Source organism: Phyllobates terribilis, unplaced genomic scaffold (genome assembly GCF_046119375.1).
Source record: "Phyllobates terribilis strain yellow unplaced genomic scaffold, ASM4611937v1 Scaffold_37__1_contigs__length_12642776, whole genome shotgun sequence".
NCBI classification, from domain to species: Eukaryota; Metazoa; Chordata; class Amphibia; order Anura; family Dendrobatidae; genus Phyllobates; species Phyllobates terribilis.
In genome coordinates, this window is record NW_027362797.1 from 6,959,760 (window position 1) to 6,973,889 (window position 14,130).

Sequence of the window (14,130 nt, forward strand, 5' to 3'; positions counted from 1 at the left end):
TCGAGTTCGGTTCGGTTCGTCGAACACCCGTGTGTTCGCCGAACTGTTCGTCGAACTGTTCGTCGAACACCTTCGAACACCGTTAAAACCAATGGCAGGCAAACAAAAACACATAGAAACACATAGAAAACACCTTCAAAGGTGTCCAAAAGCTGACAAACTGCTCAGAAGACACAACTAACACATGGAAAAGTGACAAGTACATATAGTCATGCGAAAAGAAAAGAGGTGGAGGAGTAAAAGGAGGGGGAGACACAGATATAGGCATGTCATGCCCTTCTAAAATCCAAAAAGTGAGAAGCCGAGACGGCCAGTCCGCTCCTGCCCGTGCCACCTCCATGTCGCCGGGTTTGTGCCAGAGCCGCGGTGAACCCTGACGGCCAGCCCCCCTCTCCCAATACTGGTGCCTGTCCGCTGGTGGGTCGAGAGAGCCCCCCTGTGGTGGAGGCAGCTCTAAGCTTTTTAATTTAAATTGTCCCTCTAATTTGAATGAATACACTTTAAATCCATTTACAAGGATCTATTGGAGGGCAAGTCTCATGCCAGCAGCCGCGTAATTCCAGCTCCAGTAGTGTCCACTAAAGCTGCTGCAGTTAAAAAGCTTTTATAAGGATCGAGCTCGGCTGTCCACCGCAAGGCATCCTAGTGCCAGTCCCAGCCCCTATGCCTTGGGGTGCCTCCTGATGCTCTTCACTAAGTATCCCGTGGTCCCGAAGCATTTCCTTTGAAAAAATTAAGTGTCCAAACTACAGGTGGTGTAGCTTGCTTAACAGCCGGGATAATCCGCTGACTAGCAGACACTGCTACTAGGCACAAAGTATTTCCTGGGCTAGATGCAGTTAAAAATTTGTAAGTAGATACTCTCGTTGGATGCTGAGAAAGCATTCCATAGAGTCTCCTGGCACGCCATATATGATTCTCTTAAAAAGCTTGGGGTAGGGGTCTAGGGGACCCTTTTATAGCCAAAATCACGGCCCTGTATCACAATACGTCACCTAGGCTGAAGATAAATGGAACTGTAGCACCGAGGGCTCGGTTGCTACAGACGTATTGCACCTCACCCAGAGGTGTGATATCTCACTCTCAGATAAGGATGGAGTGTGGATCAGGACCCGACACCTGCATGCATTACACCACATTGCCGTGGGGCAGGGCGACCAATATGCCCCTGAGATGGGCACGACAGTCCCTGTCCCTGGCTGGAGTGGGGGGAGGGAACACTGAGGAAGGGGAACCCTGCAGTGCAGGAGCAGGGAGGAAGCAGTTCCTGGGTGCATTGAGAAGGGAGTATAAAAGGTGGGCACCATCTTAGTTCAGTGCAGAGAAGTCTGAGCAGAAGTGGCAGGGAGCAGGGGCTCTGCATGAGCTCTGCTCCGGAGGCGGGCCTAGTAACAGAGGCCCAGGCCTGCAAGAGGGAGAAGGAAGGAAGAGGAGCGGAGAAGGCTCCAGGAACGAGGAATGAAGGGATCCCAGGGGTGCGGACGGGCGAGTCGCCACCGCACGCCCGAATCCACCTGCGTGGAGGGGTCAGGCCAAAGGGGGAGACCGGTCCCCGAACTAGTGGAGGCAGGAAACGACCCTCAGCTAGAAACCGGAGGCTCTGACATATTATGTGGCGCAGCCCCTTGCTCCACCCGCTAGGAAGGCACCACATAGGGTCAGGGAAACTGGCGCCAAGTTTACCAAGAGGAGGCCCGAGGCAGCCGGACAGAAGTGTTGGTAAGAAAGGCCAGACAAAGGACACACAAAGGGGGTCCTGTGAAGCGCTCCAAAGTTATCTGGGAGTTGTCTGAGCCCCTCACCTGGTGAGCACAGTACGACGTGGGCAGCCGTTACCTGCAGACGTGGTCTGGATAATAAGAACTGTGAGTAAAGGCCCTGAACTGCATCACTGACTCCGTGTCGTTACTGCTGCTGCCCTGCACCATCACCCCCATCCTCCGCATACACTGCCCTGAGGCTATACTCCTCCCGTGGGGAGTTATGCTACGCTCTGCTGCACCCACAACACCAGCCTTAGCGGTCTGCCCTGTAGCGGCGGTTCACTCTGACCGCAATCCACGGGTGGCGTAGTCGGACATTTAAACATCAAAACCACATAAATAGTTCCGCCACTGGTTTGACCGCCCTGAGCCACGGAACCGGATCGCCGCCACGAAGACTACAACCACCAGCATCCACCAAAAAGGGTCCGGCTCCGGGTGTCCCAAGGCCCAGGGGGTGCGTCAGAACATTTTCATCACCTTTCACAATCACCAATGGGACAAGGCAGGGATGTCCTCTGTCCCCTCTCTTATACATCCTAGTGACGGAGCACCTGCTCTCATCAATTCGCCATAACCCCAATATTAGGTGGATTGAGGTGGGAGGCACCGAGTACAAGTGCTCTCTATTTGCTGATGATGTCCTAGTATATATCACTCAATCACATATATCCATCCCTGCTGTTATGGCTGAAATAGATCACTTTGTTACATGGTAAAATTTTAAAATCAATGCAGCGAAGTCTGAGGCCCTCGATGTCTCCCTCCCTAAATCCATATAGGATTCCATCCAGTCCAACTTTCCCTTTGCCTGGCCCTCACAGGGTATCAAATACTTAGGAAGTCCTATTCATAGAGACCTCTCCCATCTATGTTATCTTAATTTTGGGCCCTTTATTGAACAATTCCATACAGACCACGGTTGGCAAGTTGGAACTGTGAGATTCACTACGTGCACCACTGGTATTTTGTGGAAAAGCACATGTAAGATTCTGCAACAGTCTCTGCTGATACTCCTGCATGCGTGCATCCCTTTCTATGGCAGGAATAATTTCTGCAAATTTACTTTTGTACCGGGGATCTAACAGTGTGGCAACCCAGTAGTCAGGATTATTTCTAATTCTCACAATTCGAGGGTCATGTTGCAGGTAGTGCAGCAAGAAGGCACTCATGTGTGTTGCGCATCCAGGAGCACCAAGTCCCTGTTGTGTTGGTGGCGAGGTAACAATCATGCTTCCTTCCTCTGTCCTCTCCCCCCAACCTCGCACAACAGAAATGTGATCAAGGTCTCCCTCATCTGATGAGTCTTCCATCAGTTCGTCCTCCACTTCTTCCTGGGCTCCTGCACCTTCCTCACTAGTTTGGCTGCTACCATGCGCCCTGGAAAAATCATCTCCCCCACCCTCACATGCCTGCCGCCCTGGTGCTGCCGACCGTCTGGACCTTGCAGATGTTAGCCCTTCCGCATACAACTCCTCCTCCTCTACTTCCTCCACCTCCTCTTGTGCCACCACCTGACTCCGAATTCTGTTTAACATGTACTCCAGCATGTAAATCACCGGAATAGTCATGCTGATAATGGCATCGTCAGCACTAAACATCTTCGTCGCCATTTCAAAACTGTGCAGAAGGGTGCATAGGTCCCTGATCTGAGACCACTCCTCCAGCGTGATTTGCCCCACCTCTGAATCTCGTTGGCCCAGGCTATACGTCAGAACGTATTGCACCAGGGCTTGTCGGTGCTGCCACAGTCGCTGCAACATGTGCAGAGTTGAATTCCACCGGGTAGGCACATCGCATTTTAGCCGGTGAAGTGGCAGGCCCAACGACTTCTGTAGAGATGTAAGTCGCTGAGCTGCGGGATGCGAACGGCGGAAGTGAGCACACAGCGACCGTGCCCTCTGCAGAAGGCCATCTAGTCTGGGATAGTGGGCTAAAAATTGCTGGACAACCAGGTTCAACACATGAGCCATACAAGGCACGTGTGTGACATTGCCCCGGCGAAGGGCCGCATCCAGGTTTGCAGCATTGTCGCACACGGCCTTCCCTGGTTTCAGGTCCAGTGGAGACAACCATTCATGAAATTGGTTCTCCAGAGCTGACCACAACTCCTCAGCTGTGTGACTCACATTTCCCAGACATTTCAATGTAAAAACCGCCTGATGACGTTGAGCCCTACTGCCAGCATAGTAAGGAGGTGTGCAGGATCCCTTCTGCGCAGTTAGAAAGCTTGTGGCATGACCAGACAGGCTTTGGGTGCAGGTGGAAGACCGAGAGGAGGTTGAGGAGGCAGAAGCAGTGGAGGAAAAATGACATAAAGAGGATTGACGCACAACTCGTGGGGACGGCAAGACTTGGACAGCAGCCCCTTGTCCTGCTGTCACCATAGTTACCCAGTGCCCAGTCAGCGACATGTAACGCCCCTGTCCATGCCTACTCGTCCAAGTGTCTGTGGTGAAATGCACCCTGTCACACACAGAGTTTCTCAAAGAAGCGGTGATGTTGTGTGCGACATGCTGGTGGAGCGCAGGCACACCTTTCTTTGAGAAGTAGTGCCGACTGGGCATCTGGTACTGGGGCACTGCGACGGACATAAGGTCTCGAAAATCCTCTGTGTCCACCAGGCGGAAAGGCAGCATTTCTGTAGCCAAGAGCTTGCAGATGGTGAAATTCAACCTCTTAGCTTTCTCATGGCTAGGAGGAAATGGTCTTTTACTTGTCCACATCTGAGGGACCGAGGGCTGGCTATTGTGCTTAGACGGGGTTGATAAGGGTGTCCCCGGCAAACTGCCGGTCTGTGAGGAAGATGCAGGCGGACATGTTAGGTTGCCTTGATCCAAAGGTGGTGCTATCGATGTCGGACAGCGCTCAAGACCAGCTGGTGTTACCACCTCCAAAGAAAATGATGACCTGCCAATCACGCTGGCTGTTGCGGGTAAAGAGGTGGCAGGTCTGCGCCCCAAAACAGGTGTGACTGCTGTCCCCCCAGTCACAGAGGATGAAGAGGCCGCGGATGCACAAGATATGGCAGACGGTGGTTGGCCCGGCCGGCTAGACCGCATTGTAGCACACTGAGCTTCCCACTGCAACTTATGCTTCATGTCCATGTGCCGGTTCATGCATGAAGTACTCAAACTATGTATTTTTTGGCCTCTACTTAGCTTTTGCTGACAAATGTTACAGATAACACGAGTTGGGTCATCTTTATCGATCTGAAAAAATGCCCAGGCTATGCAAGGCTTAGCACCCATGCGACCTGAAGAGCCACCACGACTTGTGGTGAGAGGCAGAGTTGTGTTTGAGGATGCAGTTGTTGACGTGCTTCCAGTACTACGTCTCTGTACAGGAAGGCGCAACCTGACCTCGTCGTCACTAGCATCTTCCTCCACCTCCTCTGCTGACCTCATCTCTTGGCTGACTGTGGGTTGACAGTAAGTGGGATCTCCGACCTCATCATCATCACCCTGTGCGTTATCACACCCGTCGTCCTCAGAGCCAACCTGTTCCTGCCCTGACAAAAAACTAAAGTTGTCGCTCCAATCAGGTATTTGAGTCTTATCATCGTCTTCCTCATTGTCTCCACCAACAGGAGTTACAGTTTGGGAATGAGGGTCTACATTATGGTCAGAACCTTCTGCGTCTGGTCCTGGATCCGACTCATAAAGATTCTGGGCATCAGTGCAGATCATTTCCTCGTCTGGATTCACAGAAGCGCTGGAGTCGACCTCTGATTCCCAGGCTATAGTATGAGTAAACAGCTCTGCAGACTCAACCATCTGTTCTACCTCATACTCAGACGGGCAGCTGGAGATTTGGGAGCTGTGAGGAAGCAAGTGCGATTTGGGTGACACCTTTGAGGACTGGAGTATTTGTGATGTTGAAGTTGATGTGGAGGAGAGCCCACTTAAAGGAGCACTTGATATCCGTTGAAGCACCTGCTGTTTTTGTGCCTCATCTGGAATTTGTAGCGATTGGCGTGGCCGTAAGAAAGGGATCTTATCACATTGTCCGCTAAAAGAAGTAGACATTTTAGTTTGGCTGGAAGATGGTCTTTCTTCTGCACCTACCCCACGGACACAACCTTTTTTCCCCTTCCCAACACGCCTATTCCCCTTTCCACCAGCAGCAGGCCTTTTTCCACTCATTTTGGTGGTTAACTAATTCACAACTCTGGAGTTGTTTGCACAAAAAAACAATGGATGGTAACCGAGCAGAGCTGAGTGGCCAAACTGTGGTATTAGGCCAAAACTATTGGCTGGGTTAGATGCAGAAAAAAATTATTTTTAATTTGCAACCTGATGGAGGTCAGTATAGATGGACTAATAGACCAAGTCCCACACACCGCTAGAAGCCCAAATATTTTTTCAGAGCTAGATGCAGAAAAAAATTATATTCAATTTGCAACCTGCTGGACGTCAGTATAGAAGGACTAATAGAACAAGTCCCACACACTGCTAGAAGCCCAAATATTTTTTCAGAGCTAAATGAAGAAAAAAATTATTTTTAATTTGCAACCTGATGGAGGTCAGTATAGATGGACTAATAGACCAAGTCCCACACACTGCTAGAAGCCCAAATATTTTTTCAGAGCTAGATGCAGAAAAAAATTATTTTTAATTTGCAACCTGATGGAGGTCAGTATAGATGGACTAATAGACCAAGTCCCACACACCGCTAGAAGCCCAAATATTTTTTCAGAGCTAGATGCAGAAAATTTTTTTATTCAATTTGCAACCTGATGGAGGTCAGTATAGATGGACTAATAGACCAAGTCCCACACACTGCTAGAAGCCCAAATATTTTTTCAGAGCTAGATGCAGAAAAAAATTATTTTTAATTTGCAACCTGATGGAGGTCAGTATAGATGGACTAATAGACCAAGTCCCACACACTGCTAGAAGCCCAAATATTTTTTCAGAGCTAGATGCAGAAAAAAATTATATTCAGTTTGCAACCTGATGGAGGTCAGTATAGATGGACTAATAGAATGATGCTATGCCCAAAAGATTTTACTTCACTAGGTGCAGTAAAAAAATTGGTATTCTATACACAGGTGGTATATCTTGCAACACAGATAGGCTACTCCACTGACTAACACACTCTGCAATAGGCCAAAAAGGATTAGCTTTGCTAGATTCAGCCAAATGCTGTGAAAAAAACTTGCACAGCACTGGCACAGACCTGCCTGGCAAAAACTGATAGGAACTGATGTAACCTAGTCCTGAAAAGGACTCCAATTACAATTAGTCTTTACTCCCACAATCTATCTATTTAAGAGCACAAACCTGCCTGATAAAAGTCGTAGGAAATGCTGTAACCTAGTCCTTAAAAGGACTGCAATCACAACTATTCCCTACTCCCAAGCTATCTGTATATTTGTGCGAAAATTGGCTTGAAATTAACAAGGTATAGCGCACACAGCAACAGCGGTGCCGTCTAACACGCAGCTGCAGCAGTGAGAAAATGGTGGCGACGGGGAAAATGGCTTGGTCTTATAGGGCAAGGACATGTGACATACACTGCCAATCACACATGCCCTTGCTTGTGTGAAAAAAAGCACTTCGCTCCGTGTGTGCGCTGCTGATAGGCTGACAGATTGCACCTCCCCACTGCAAATGCGGGAAAGAGAAAAAAAAATGGAGATCTTCATTGTTCCTGCAGAGATCCATCCCCTGCCCCTCCCCCCGCCCCGCTGTACACTCAAACTGCGTATTAACATTAATTTTCATCATTACTGAGAAAAAAACCAGTTATGATTTTGGTGCACGAACAGTTATCGAACATAACCTCGAACAGCCGAATTTTTCTCAAATTGTTCGTGTTCGCCGACCGGCTCGAACACCGCCCAAAACAGCTCGAATTTGAGATTGGCGAACAGTTCGAGTAGAACAACGCTCATCTCTACTCAAGACGTCATTTTCTGAAAACTTCATATCAGGTGCATTTGGAAGTGCATTGAGCTGTAGGGTGCATTGCTGCAAAAGGGGAAAAAAATAAAAAAATAAAAAAACCTCTTTAAATCTTCTTCTATAGCGAGTGTGAACGAGCTGAGTGTGACCGGAGCGTAAGTGCAAACGGAAGTAAGTGTGTGACTTGTTGTTCAGTGACTTGGATTCAGGCAGTTTGGAAGGGAGGAATTTGGACTGAATTGCTGTCTGTTTATTATTAATTCTTTACATTTCTTCTTACTTAATGTTTCTGTCTAGGGCAATCCTCATTAGGAAATGAGCTCCATTATTGACAATGCTGTCCAGTGTACATCTTGCCACATGTGTGCAATCCTTGAACAGCCGGTCGTGGATGCATACTGCTGTGCATGTTGTGCGTTTGGAAGCCCAGGTACTGGATCTAAATGAGCAGCTGGCAACACTGAGATCCGTTGACAATATGGAAAGGAGTCTGCTCCTCACTGAGCAGCTGCTCACTGGGGTAGATGTGGGGGAGGGTGGTAGTAGTGAGCTGCAGGACAGTGAAGCAGCTAGCTGGGTGACAGGAGGGGGGGGTAGAGGGAAGAGTGCCAGGGAGGCTAGTCCTGATCTGTCACACCCCAATAAGTTTGCAAAGTTGGCAGATGAGGGGGGTGTCGGTACAGGGGTAGCACTGCTGCAGCAAGACATGTCCCCTGAAAGCCGGAGGAGTGTCAGCTCCAGTAAGAGGGGAAATAGGAGAGCAGGGCAGGCCAGGCAGGTGCTGGTAGTGGGGGACTCAATTATTAGGGGAACAGATAGGGAAATCTGTCACAAAGACAGGGATCGTCGAACAGTGTGCTGCCTACCTGGCGCACGAGTCCGGCACATTGCTGATCGGGTTGAAAGATTACTGGGAGGGGCTGGTGAGGACCCAGCGGACATGGTGCACATTGGCACAAATGACAAAGTTAGAGGTAGGTGGAAGGTCCTTAAAGATGATTTCAGGGAATTAGGCTACAAGTTTAAAGCAAGGATCTCCAAGGTGGTAATCTCTGAAATACTACCTGTACCACATGCCACGCCAGAGAGGCAATGGGAGATTAGGGAGATAAATAAGTGGCTCAAGAACTGATGTAGGAAGGATGGATTTGGGTTCCTGGAGAACTGGGCCGACTTCTCAGTTGGCTACAGACTCTACACTAGGGACCGGTTGCACCTCAATGGGGAGGGTGCAGCTGTGCTGGGGGAGAAAATGGCTAGAAGATTGGAGGAGTGTTTAAACTAGGGATTGGGGGGGGAGGGTATTCATTTTATAGGTGGGGAAGATAGCGCAGATAGTGACCTGGGCACATATAAAGAAATTGGGGGTGGGGTTAGAACAGTTAATAAAGTAAGAAGGAATAGAGGTACAGAGAGATACATAAAATGCATGTACAGTAATGCCAGTAGCCTCACCAACAAAATGGAGGAATTAGAATTAATTTTGTTGGAAAATAATTATGACATGGTGGGGATATCTGAGACATGGCTGGACGAGAGCCATGACTGGGCAGTTAATTTACAGGGCTATAGACTGTTCAGAAATGACCATACAAACAAGCGAGGGGGGGGGTGTTTATATGTAAAATCATCCTTAAAACCCATCTTGCGGGAGGATATATGTGAATCTAATGAAAATGTAGAGTCCCTGTGGGTGGAGATAATGGGAGGAGGAAAAAATAATAAATTGCTGATAGGGGTTTGTTATAAGTCTCCAAAAATAATGGAAGCAGCGGAGAATATCCTCGTAAAGCAAATAGATGAAGCAGCGACTCAAGGAGAAGTCATTATTATGGGGGACTTCAACTACCCTGAAATACAATGAGGGACAGAAACCTGTAGATCCAGCAAAGGTAATAGGTTTTTGACAATTATGAGAGACAATTACTTTTCACAGCTGGTTCAGGACCCAACAAGAAGGGGGGCACTGCTAGACCTAATATTAACCAATAGGCCAGACCGCATATCAAATATACGAGTTGGGGGACACTTGGGTAATAGTAATCACAAAATAATACGTTTTCATGTATCCTTTAATAAGATGTGTAGTAGAGGGGTTACAAGGACACTAAACTTCAGGAAGGCAAATTTCCAACAGCTGAGAGATGATCTTAGTGCAATAAACTTGTACGATATCCTGAGACATAAAACCACACAAAGCAAATAGGAGACATTTATTAGCATCCTGAATAGGACCTGTGCACAATATATACCCTATGGGAATAAACATGCTAGAAATAGGAGGAAACCACTATGGCTAAATAGAGCTGTAAGGGGTGCAATAAGTGACAAAAAGAAAGCATTTAGAGAACTAAAGCAGGTAGGTAGTGATGAGGCATTAAATAAATATAGAAAATTAAATAAATTCTGTAAAAACCAAATCAAGGCAGCAAAGATTGAGACAGAGAGACTCATTGCCAGAGAAAGAAAAAATAATCCCAAAATATCTTTAACTACATAAATAGTAAAAAACTAAAAATTGATAGTGTTGGACCCCTTAAAAATAGTCTGGGTGAAATGGTGGATTAGGATGAGGAAAAAGCCAATATGCTTAATGATTTTTTTTCAACTGTATTTACACAAGAAAATCGCATGACAGAAAACATGATTAGTGATAACAAAAATCATCCATTGAATGCCACTTGCTTAACCCAGCAGGAAGTACGGCGGCGTCTAAAAATCACTAAAGTGGACAAATCCCCGGGCCCGGATGGGATACACCCGCGAGTACTGCAGGAATTAAGTAACGTCATAGATAGACCATTATTTTTAATCTTTAAAGATTCCATAATAACAGGGTCTGTACCACAGGACTGGCGTATAGCAAATGTGGTGCCAATATTCAAAAAGGGGACAAAAACGGAACTTGGAAACTATAGGCCAGTAAGCTTAACCTCTACTGTGGGTAAAATCCTGGAGGGTTTCCTAAGAGATGCTATGCTAGAGTATCTGAAGAAAAATAACCTCATGACCCAATATCAACATGGGTTTACGAGGGACCGTTCCTGTCAAACTAATTTGATCAGCTTTTATGAGGAGGCAAGTTCCGGACTGGACCAAGGAAATGCAGTGGATGTTGTGTATATGGACTTTTCAAAAGCTTTTGATACGGTTCCACACAAAAGGTTGATACATAAAATGAGAACAATGGGGATAGGGGAAAATATATGTATGTGGGTTAATAACTGGCTCAGTGATAGGAAACAAAGGGTGGTTATTAATGGAACACATTCAGACTGGGTCTCAGTTAACAGTGGGGTACCACAGGGGTCAGTATTGGGCCCCCTTCTTTTTAACATATTTATTAATGATATTGTAGTGGGCATACAGAGTAATATTTCAATATTTGCAGATGACACTAAACTCTGCAGGGTAATTAATACAGAGGAGGACAATTTTATATTACAGGAGGACCTATGTAAACTAGAAGCTTGGGCTGATAAATGGCAAATGAGTTTTAATGGGGATAAATGTAAGGTAATGCACTTGGGCAGAGGAAATAAAATGTATAATTATATGCTTAATTGTAAAACACTGGGCAAAACTGTAACTGAAAAAGACCTGGGTGTATTGGTGGACGACAAGCTCACGTTTAGTGGCCAGTGTCAGGCAGCTGCTGCAAAGGCAAATAAAATAATGGGATGCATTAAAAGAGGCATAGATGCTCATGAGGAGAACAGAATTTTACCTCTATACAAGTCACTAGTGCGACCACACTTAGAATACTGTGTACAGTTCTGGTCTCCGGTGTATAAGAGAGACATAGCTGAACTAGAGAGGGTGCAGAGAAGAGCGACCAAGGTTATTAGAGGACTGGGGGGTCTGCAATACCAAGACAGGTTATTTCACTTGGGGTTATTTACTGTGGAAAAACGAAGGCTGAGGGGTGATCTTATTACTATGTACAAGTATATGAGGGGACAGTACAAAGACCTTTCTACTGATCTTTTTACTCTGAGGCCTGAGACGGGGACAAAGGAGCATCTTCTACGTCTGTAGGAAAGAAGGTTTAATCATAATCACAGACACGGATTCTTTACTGTAAGAGCAGTGAGACTATGGAACTCTCTGCCTCATGATGTTGTAATGAGTGATTCACTACTAACATTTAAGAAGGGCATGGATGCCTTTCTTGATAAGTATAATATTACAGGTTATATACACTAGATTCCTTGATAGTGCGTTGATCCAGGGAACTAGTCTGATTGTCGTATGGAGTCGGGAAGGAATTTTTTTTCCCCAATGTGGAGCTTAGTGTTTGCCACATGTTTTTTTTTTGCCTTCCTCTGGAACAACATGTTAGGCTATGGGTTGAACTAGATGGACTTAGTCTTCCTTCAACCTTAAAACTATGTTACTATGTTACTATGTAGGTATCAGATTAATCAGGATCACAGCGCCATTATAGCCATGCCTTTACTTTATAGGGCTAAATCCTGCTGACTGGTTCGCTTTAAGAGAGTGGTGAGGGGCAAAATTCACTTATCAGGGCTGATGTTATAGTATGTGGGCTTGTGGGGTGTGTGTGGCAGGGCTGCTATTTGTCCCAGTCCAGCCCTTGTTCAAAGTCATGATGGGCATAGCCCGCTATGGTGTAGGAAATGACACCCGGTCATGACGGGCTATGTCCGTCATTGGTCGTAAAGGGGTTAAGGCAACAGAATGCCATGGCTATGCATTGATAACCTGATTTCAAACCAGATACTGTGACGCGCCCCCTGGGCCATATTCTTTAGGGGAATACCCGGAGCCGGATCAGATGGGGGTTGTAGTCTTCCGAGTGGCTGTGACCCGGTCCGTGCCCAGGGTGTCAAGCTCAGTTGTATGTGGCAGTCCTACAGATGTTATAAAGTTCTTAATGTCGACTACGCCACCCGTTGTATTGCGGTCACTATGGCCGCCGCTGCAGCAGGGTCCGCTGAGGCTGATGGTGTTGGTGCAGCTTTTGGTAGTATAACCCCCAACGGGTGGGGTATAGCCTCAGGGGGTCAGGTGCAGAGGATGGGGGTTGTGGTGGTGCAGCATAGATGTTAAATGAAGACAGAGTCGGGTTGTGCAGTTTAGGGTATTTACTCACTGCTGATGTTCCGGTCACTCCAGCTTCAAGTGACCACCCGAGCCGTGCTGCGTCCACCAGGTCCTGGATTCAGCAAACCCCCAAACAAGTCCGGAGCGTGACCCTGAGCTCTCCTTCTGTCCTTTCCTCTGGCCGTCCCCACTAGTGATCCACCTAGGTCCAGCTCCCTCGGGCCTTCTGTTGGGACACCCTTGGCCTTGGGTTCCCTGACCCTCCACGTGGTATGCCTTCGGGGTGGATGTGGTGGGTGGCCGTGGCAGACGCTGCCCACGGCCTCCGGTCTCTGGCTAGGGTGTGCTTTTGCCCCCACCAGTTTGGGATCCGGTACCCTATTGCCGACTCTTCACCCGGGGATTGAATTTGGGTTCTCAGAGTCCTCTCTTTGTCTCCTCTGGGTCTTTCCTTCTCTGCTCCACTCTCTCTCTCTCTGGGGCTTCTCTGCTCCTTGCTCTGACAGACTGACTCCTCTGCAAAGACTGACTGACTGACCCTGATCTATGATGGTGCCCACCTTATATACTCCCTCTATGTGTGAGCTCAGGCGACCAGCACCCAATGAGCTCCTATCTTTACCCAGGCTGCTCCCCCTATCTGCCCCTACACTACTTGGGATGTACCACCCCCCTCCCACTCCAGCCAGGAACAGACTCGGTCGTACCTGCACATTTCTAAGTGGGAGTACCGTTGGTCTGCTCCTCGGAAATGGGATGTGTGTAGTGCATGCAGCCTACCGAGCTCAGGTCCACACTCCATCCTTACCCGGGAGTGGAATATCACACCTCTGGGTTGAGGTGCAATACCCCTGTAGCAGCCGAATCCTCAGGGTGCTACAACTGTATATAACATCTTCCTTGATATCAAGATTTTTAAACTGTAAACTATGTTCCCTTCTGCAGAAACAAGGGATGTCTGAAAATACCCCTAATGGCTCACAAACTTTAAAGAAAACTACAGCTTTTGGCACGCCATAATGGCCTAATTAACCCTTTAAGGACAAGGTATTTTTTAGTCTTTAGAAGAATTTTTTTTCTCATCCACATTTACAAACCTTTTTACAATAACATCATATTTTTGTTAATTATATAGCGCCAACCTTATCCGCAGCACTTTACAATTAAGCGGGGACATGTACAGACAATAAAGGCATTATAGAGTAACACATAGTTCACCAGATACAGGTGGGGTGAGGGTCCTGCTCACAAGCTACAATATATAAAGAAATAGGGGGGACACAATAGGTAGAAAGTGCTTGTATTGTATGGTCCCGCCATCATTATAATAAATAGGGGTTTTCAAATAAAGGTTCATGAGCCAGTCACCAACCAGTATGTGTCTAAGTACA